Source organism: Vanessa tameamea, chromosome 14 (genome assembly GCF_037043105.1).
Source record: "Vanessa tameamea isolate UH-Manoa-2023 chromosome 14, ilVanTame1 primary haplotype, whole genome shotgun sequence".
NCBI lineage: Eukaryota > Metazoa > Arthropoda > Insecta > Lepidoptera > Nymphalidae > Vanessa > Vanessa tameamea.
In genome coordinates this window covers 10,180,844-10,189,770 of record NC_087322.1, presented here as the reverse complement: position 1 = coordinate 10,189,770, position 8,927 = coordinate 10,180,844, and the positions used below count along the sequence as shown (strand labels likewise).

The 8,927-nt window shown below is 34.0% G+C and overlaps 1 non-coding gene across 1 annotated transcript; it reads left to right on the top strand.

Moving 5' to 3' along the window:
* Positions 1-4,552: 4,552 nt before the first annotated feature.
* Positions 4,553-4,643, top strand: LOC113398843 (U6atac minor spliceosomal RNA). The gene has a single exon (XR_003368937.1). It is a non-coding gene; the product is annotated as a U6atac minor spliceosomal RNA (small nuclear RNA).
* The last annotated feature ends 4,284 nt before the right edge of the window (positions 4,644-8,927 follow it).

The window sequence follows — 8,927 nt, the reverse complement described above, 5'->3', positions numbered from 1 at the left end:
GATGTATAATGACTATCAGGGCAGTTTTTGTCAAGCAGTCCCCACTTTATCTATTACTACCTGCGTAGTACTCACATGACATAATAGTGTTTTTAATTAGCAGACATTTTACAATTTATGGATATTGTTGAAAAAAACTTAAATTGAATGAAAAAAAAAAAATAATGAAAAAATCATGTAATATATACACAAACAATAACTCTGATTTAATGTTCTGTCATAATACAAACATGTATTAGTCGAAAATATCAATGTCGATATTTGCCGCCAGATATTAAAAAAGGTGCCTAATTTAAAAGAAATAGCAACAACATTTCTATTGGCTTTGCTATAAAAAAATAGCAGGGGCAGTACAGCCAAAAAAGTAGTTTTTTTTTTATAATACTGATAGGCGGACAGGCGTATGGGCAACTTGATGGTAAGTGGTCATCACCATCCATATGCATTGGGGCTGTAAGAAATAATAACCATCCCCAATGCGCCATCAAACATGGCAGCTAAGATGTTGTGCTCATGATGCCTGCAATTATCTTCAAACGTAGGGACTACGTTGATGTAAATACAATCATAGTTGATAATAATGCCGTAATGAGTCGGTTATCCCCAAAAGAAAATAAATTTAAATCAATTCCTAAACATTTTGAAATACTGTTTATTTTAAAAGATTATTCGCCAAACTATCGTAGAGCCTTAATAAAACCAGGTGGGTCCGCTATCGTCCGTCGACGGGCCATTGTACGAAGCTGCCAAGTGGATTATCTCGGGATTCTCGGGACGGCATTGTCCCGCTGATTTTAGTTCAGATTGCGATGTTACACTTTGTTACGTCTGCAGCGTTTTGTTCGGCGAAGTTAAATTACTTTTACAGTTGTTACGGTTGCGCTAAGTGCAGTTTGATTCTTTTCTACTTATCTGTGCGATGCAGATATGATTTGTTATCAAGAGTCTATCTGCCTTCAATCAAATAAATATTACATTTTAAACATGGTATTATGTAAAAAAATATTCGCGACATGAATACCCACTATTTCGACCTATGTATAGGAATATTTAGGAAAACTGTAATAACATAAACTTTACGAGTTTTCCTGAATCTAATTCATTCGTATATTCTCTATTCTAGTTTTGAACTTATGAGAGAGTTTCAAGCTCGACAGAAACTTTTATTTTATGTACGTTGGATGTTAAATGTATTTAACTATATTATATCTATATAAAATATTGACAAACGTTATTTTTATTAAATTTTTTATATATTTATTAGATCTAGTGACACCTAACATTGATTCTAAAACAAAATGTTAATTTTATATGAGTAAACAGCATATATATATGTTCCATTGCTGGTTAAGGTTTCCTCAAGGACGGCTTATTGGATTGGCTTAGATATACTAACTAGGGTAGCCTCCCTTGAGGATGGATTCCGTGGCTTAAATCGGTTTGAAGGATTGATGACTTGGCACGTTTTTCATTCGACATATGGAGTATTTTACATTATGCTCTCGCTCAGCATAAGATGAACAGACAAAAATCGGACCACCAATAGACAACCAAGCACTTTTAAGTTCGGTGGTGCTTGTTCTGGCTTGGACCTGCAATTTTATTGTAAGATTCACTTTTTCTAACCTTTGGGCCACCTAGGTTTGGATTTTATTACACGACAAGATAAATGTCACTGCTATTAAAGGTAACTAACACTTACTAACAAAACATACACTAACAATAAGTCAATATCTATTTGAACCCATAACCGAGGGGAACTTAATAACTTAGGAAATTGATGTTATATGTCTCAAAATTAATTTAGTGGCTAATGTTTAGTATACACGATTATATATTAGACTATTGTTGGAGTTTCGGTTGATGTTTGCATGCCGCAAACAAACAGTCGCAGTGCGGACAACATGCGGGCGGCATGGACTAATCGTGGTACAAATAAAGCCTGCCGTTTCACTGGCGTTAGTGGAAAGACATACTTTAAAGTATACGTGTAGGATGGAAATAGGTATATGGATTAAATAATAATTATTTCGCTCAAAAATAACAGCGTTTAAATTTTGCAATGTTGGGCAAAAATATTCAATGAAAGTCGACACATGTTTCCTGACGATGTTTTTTTACAGCGTGAACCCAAAATCTATACTAATATTACATCTATCTATACTAATAATATATCTATCTATCTATATATATATATATAAATTATATCTATACTAAATGCGGAAGTAACTCTGTCTTTTTGTCTGTTCCGCTTTCACGGTTAATTTGTATGAAGGAAGATAAAGCCGCAAGGACGGACATAGGCTTTTTATACAATAAAGCCTACCCCTCCCCCAATTACACGAGAAAAGCCATGACAGAAAAGTAGTATATAAACAACATAAGCCTCTTCTTCACATATTACGACATAATATGGACATAATAATCAAAGGTTATACTACATATTCACCAGCCCGCATTGGAGCAACGTGGTGCAATATGCTCCAAACCATCTCAGCATTGGGAAATTTACAGGCTGTTAATACTACATATAGTTTGTGATCAGATTTCAACCAATATTTACGTACACATAATTGAATATATTTTTTTCATATCTTTCTATACAAATACAGCTACGATCTACTGCATGTTAATATTTATTTTCAACGAATTCAATAGTACATTTTATTGTATTCTTCCAATTAATAATAAATTCTATAATATAAATAAATTAATAATATTCTTCCGGTTCTAAATAATATCTGTATATACATATGTATATCATTGACTATCAATCGTATCATCGTATCATGTATACGGCTCTTTATGACTACAAATTAAGATATGTAAGCAAAATAAAATTCTATTGTTGCAATAATATTACATTATATATAAAACTATTTTATAACACATTTAAGTTAAAATTGGTGCGGTCTAACGAATGTTTCTGTTATACAATAAAAGTTGAAGTACTCATGGCGTAACGAGGAACCTAACAAGGTCTCGTAAACTTTACCCTATTTATGTGTAAACGGCGTTTTCTTTGAAATGATCGCGCTGTAAAAAATAATGACTGCCTTTCCTAAGTGCGGTATAGTGAATAACACGGTTCATTTATATAGTAACAAGCATGTTCTGTGTTTAACGATTTCATATATTTTATATTTTGTTGCTTTATAAATGTATAAATATTTAGAAGACACGATCGCAGTTTGGAAAACTTAATACAAAATCAATTTCAAATACAAAAAGACGTAAAAGTTGTAGCGAACATGTACATATATATTAATAACGGTGAGGTGTAGTAACGTCTGTCTGATATACTACTAAACTAATAAACATTAAAGTTATACCAGAAGATGCTACGCGTTACAGAGGATTAAGTATGTAACTCTTGTTTTAGGGTTTGGTCGTCAGGTGTTAGAAATAAAAAGCCTATGTTGCCTTATAGTTCAAGCTACCATCATACCAATTTTCATCAAAGTTATTAGTGGTTTGGCCGTGAAAGAGCAACAGACAGAAATAATCTATGTGAGATTATTATAATAAATATTACTATACATTTGAAAAAAAGCTACGCAATATAGAAGCATGTAGAGTTAAATTAACATTTGCCTTATTTTAATTAAACGTCTTGGCTTGTATATTTTTTGAGATCTAACGTCTTGCATTAAATCCCTAACTTAAAAAAAAAAGTTGCGGAACTCTGGCAGATATGATTCTTAGAAATTGGTCGTTATCGAAAGAATTTATAGTAAACGACTAAAGATAAATAAATAGAGTTTCGCCGTGCGACACCCGGTTGGAACGAAATTGCTTTTACTATATATAATATATTAAATAACAGACGGAATTAAATTAATTAATAACGTCTGTGAATAATTAAAATAGAAAATATATAAAAGTGCTATTAAAATCCTGTGTGTAAATTAAAACAATAACAAAAATTAAGTTTTAATAATATTACATAAAACTGTATGTAATATATAATAATGATAGATAGAGAGCGAGAGAAAGAAAAAGAGATAGAAAGATTGCCAACGCTTTTTCCTGCCAGCTCACTCTACTGCAAGCCGTATAAAAGAACTCTGTTTTAAAAAAATATTTTGTAGTATCTAAGAATATACGACTGTAAATTTTAATAGATTGTTCTAGATTTTCCACGTATAGTGTGTATCCTAAAACCGCTCACACACGTGTAACAACGTATAAATATAGATTTGACTAGTTAATCAATGGAACAGTATTTATCAGTATAGGCGGTTAATATTAACACAGTGTAATCATGTTATACGCGGCCAGAGGCAGCATAACGCAGTAAATTACACGTGGCCTTATCTACAGTTTAGCACGCGTTCGGCTTGTAGATTATATTATCTAGTAAAGCCCGTTTATATCATCAGATGTTTCTTTTAACTATTTATAAATAATTATAATTTAAATGAACTTAATACTATTATATGAGAAAGTGAGTTTTGTTTGTTATAATTTTATTTCTTCACTGTTTTAACCGATTATGAAATTTTAAATACAAGTTATCAGGAATATGGAAATGATGTAGGTTTCCCCAATAATGTCTATTCAAAGGAGATACGGTTAGCACTCCCCTTGACAATGATGGAACACAATAAAATGGTGAAGACACTACTTTACCACATTTTTCACACCCTGACTGAGTGTGCTACCTCGGGGCCCCAGAGGCATTCCCTAACGGTGACAATGGGTGGAGACCTCTCGCTACCGAGCATCATCAACGCAATGCTCCGAAATGCGCTCCTTATGCGAAAACGTCATGTCGCAGAAGGAGGCAACGGAACGGGAGCGGAACGTTAACGCTGCTGCAGACCCTATCCACCGAAGAAGACCGGGGAGGAGGAAACAACGTTACGCACACCTTCTCCTCCCACCTCAATAGGGCCCGCATAGGCCTGCGACTTAACCCTGAATCAGGCTTATGAAATAGATTAGGGTTTTCTGTCAAAAATATCTGAGTAGCAGTTGGTCCTGTCTGATCTATCACCGGCCGTGTGATTACTGTCCGATGGGACTTTGAGAATGAGGAAATAGAGGATTTGATTGTGTTTGAGCTATTTCTTGATAATCTGTCTATTTGCCTAAATTTACAAGTGTTCATATAGGTACGTCATATATTTTAGTAACCCTACGGTATACCGATTATTTGCACGTAGCGTTTTGATTTCTATTTTCTTAACAGACAAGGTCTAGAATGTTCTTCCGGCGTCTGTGTTTCCTAAAGATTATTATCCGAGTGTTTTACACATACCATCAAGTGTACTGCGATCAAGCATAAACCTGTTCGTTCTTAGAAATATATCAAACCATAAAAAAGTAGTAAAATTGTTTATTCTAAATGTCATTGTCTTTGATTAGATGGTCATGGGATTTAAAGCTAGAACCTCGGGATCTGTGGCCCTATATCTAGCCACTGGAGCAACGAGGTAGTCGTTGTGTGTCTACGTAACCAGAAGGCTGTGTAAGACCAGAGTTTATGCCGAATAACTAACATAAAAACATAAACATAATCAGCCTGTAAATTTCCCACTGCTGGGCTGCCTCCTCTCCCGTTGAGGAGAAGGTATGGAGCATATTCCACCACGCTGCTCCAATGCGGGTTGGTGGAATACACATGTGGCAGAATTTCGTTGAAATTAGACACATGCAGGTTTCCTCACGATGTTTTCCTTCACCGCCGAGCACGAGATGAATTATAAACACAAATTAAGCACATGAAAATTCAGTGGTGCCTGCCTGGGTTTGAACCCGAAATCATCGGTTAAGATGCACGCGTTCTAACCACTGGGCCATCTCGGCCGAATAACTATGATATAATAATTAATAAATATTGGACAACATCACATACATTACTCTGATCCCAGTTTAAGTAGCTAAAGCACTTGTGTTATGGAAAATCAGAAGTAACGACGGTAACACAAACACCCAGACCCAAGATAACATAGAAAACTAATGAACTTTTTCTACATCGACTCGGCCGGGAATCGAACCCGGGCCCTCGGAGTGGCGTACCCATGAAAACCGGTGTCCACACAACTCGACCACGGAGGTCGTCCATCCACGATTCTGTGTATAGTTAAGCAAGACTTATAACCTTAATAGTGATAATAATACTCTAGAAAAAAAAACTGTTTTTTTTTCATAGGGAGTTGCCAAACAATGTCGGTTATTCCTTGACATCTTAATATCGTGCGTAAGATCATCAAAGCCCGTTTATATGAACAGATTTGTTGTACCATCATATTAAAAATATATATTGAAATAGCAATTTAATATAATGTCTATACAATTTTAAACCTACGTTAATTCGTGGACATTTTGATTTGTACTATTTAAGCTATGGCATATCGAAATAAGTGATTCCTGTACTGTTGATATGTTTAAAATACCCAAGCATAGTTAGTGTAGCGCATAATAAAGATTATGAAGTGTATTTATTTTTATAGCATTATTTTAGGTATTAAGTGATAAGTAATTCAAAAGTAGGACTGACAGCCTTGTATACGAATGCTGGGAAAAAAATATTTTACTGAGAAGGCTTGTCATTCTACCTTGCTACTCGAAGATAGGTCTGTGGATATATGTCTGAAAATTTCATCTAACACAAACAGGCTTCTGTCACAGGCAATCTTTCGTTAATACTCGCATGCTGTAGCTATTGGGCCTGGTATTAAAATTTATTAAAATAAATAATTCATATTTAGTGCAAACTAAACTAACTAGTAATTTCTGGGTAGGTACCATCCACTCATCACATATACCGCCAACAGTATTTATTATATGTTGTTGTGTTCCAGTGAATGTGATGAATGAGTCAGTTTAACTACAGGATCAAGGGATATATCATCTTAGTTACCAAGGTCGGTGGCGCATGTACTTCTTCCACTGTCAATGTCTACGGGCGATGATGACCTTTAGGTGGCCCAATTGCCTGTCCGCATATCATCCGTATATCATAATAATAATAATTCTATTAATTATTCAGTATTATAATTGCGTATTGGACTAAATCGAATGCCCGGGGCAGATCCGTGCGTAATATCCTAGTCATCAATACATTGTTACCGCGATTAATTGAAACATCCTTTATGGACGATGTATTGTATCAAATCGTTGCAATTTGAACCGTATGTCTTAGACAATTGGAGTTACTTACAAACTGTTCTCGAGTAAGGGTAGTTGTACCGTTAGATAGGCGATTAGCCGTCTTTAAGACGCTATAGTGTGCTATTATAGGATCAAATCGATTATGCATGCTGATTGGTTTATATTATTATTTCAATTAAATTTAGAGTTTTTAAACTTAATTATACAAAACTCGTAGAGCTGTACTGCAACCACTAAGACAAAAAATATAAAAAAAAAAATGATAAAATTCTAGGTTATTTTGAAATAAATAAAAAATAGCCTATTTCAACATAACAAATTGACATGTTTCTCGTTGGAGAATTATTTTAAGATTAAGATGTATGTATGTCGCTTTGCTCTTCCATCAAAACAATTTCTTTAAATACATAATATAATTCAGCGAAATAATTAATTTGTATGAGAAATTAAACTAAAACAAACGAACAATAAAATGCTTCATAGGTGTGGGTTTGTTTTTTATATATTTTTATGTAAGATGCGACTCAATGAGGTTTTAACATTGGTTGTCTTTGTATACAAGTAGGCATATTCTGTTTTGTTCTTACAGTGGATATAATTTGCATCTATCAATATTAAAAAAGAAAAAACATCCAGCACATACAGGTATCCTCATGACGTTTTCTTCACCGCCGAGCACCAGATTAATTATAAACAAACTAAGCACATGAAATAATGGTGCTTGCCTGGATTTGAATCATAAATCAAAATATACTTTATTCAAGTAGGATTTTACAAGTACTCTTGATCGTCATTTAACAAACTATATTAAGTGAAGCTACCGCCGGTTCGGAATGTAGATTCTACCGAGAAGAACCGGCAAGGAACTCAGTAGTTACTCTTTTTCAACATTTAAAAATACATGTTAGTTAAATACAATTATATATGTATGTAGTATATCCTGCCTGGTAGTCAACAAGTATTAACTCTTCATTTCATATTCACGAATCTGCTATCATGGCTCTAGATTTATATAAATTACTTAGATAAAATTATAACTGATTTACGAGTCAGGGGAATTCTCGTAACGCTACATGCGAAAGCGATAAGCATAATTATATTCGTTGAAATTAGACACATGCAGGTTTCCTCACGATATTTTCCTTCACCGCCGAGCACGAGATTAATTATAAACATAAATTAAGCATATGAAAATTCAGTGGTTTTTGTCTGGGTTTGAACCCGAAATCATCGGTTAAGTTGCACGAGTTCGAACCACTGGGCCATCTCGGCTTTGGTAGTATATTCCATGTATATATCGTTTTGAAGACATGACTTTGAAAATCAGAGACTTTGTGAATTTATTTTTTTTTATTTTTTTTTATTTGGTTCTTCAACAATGTGTACACTGATTATAATAATATAATATAAATATAATTTAATTTAGAAAGTATCTTATTAGTTGGTGCTTTTTGCGAGCTCGTCTGGGTATGTTTCGTTACTAACCACATTTTCTATCGCTAAACAGCAATGTTTGGTATTGTTTTGTTTCAGTTTATTGGATGAGTGAGTCAGTATAACTATAGGCACAAGGGACATAATTTCTTTGGTGGCATTGACTAATGTCTGTGGCCGTTGGTGACTTAACGATAATTGGTGATTAAAAATGTTTAACTAAGATAGTAATTAACATAAATTGTCTTCGTCTATATATTACTATGTTATCGATATTCTATTTGTATTGTATCGTTGTTCCGACGCCTGTAAGGTCGCTGAGGTAAATGTCTAGGTTCGGGGTTCAATTCCAGATCAACTCGATAAAATATATT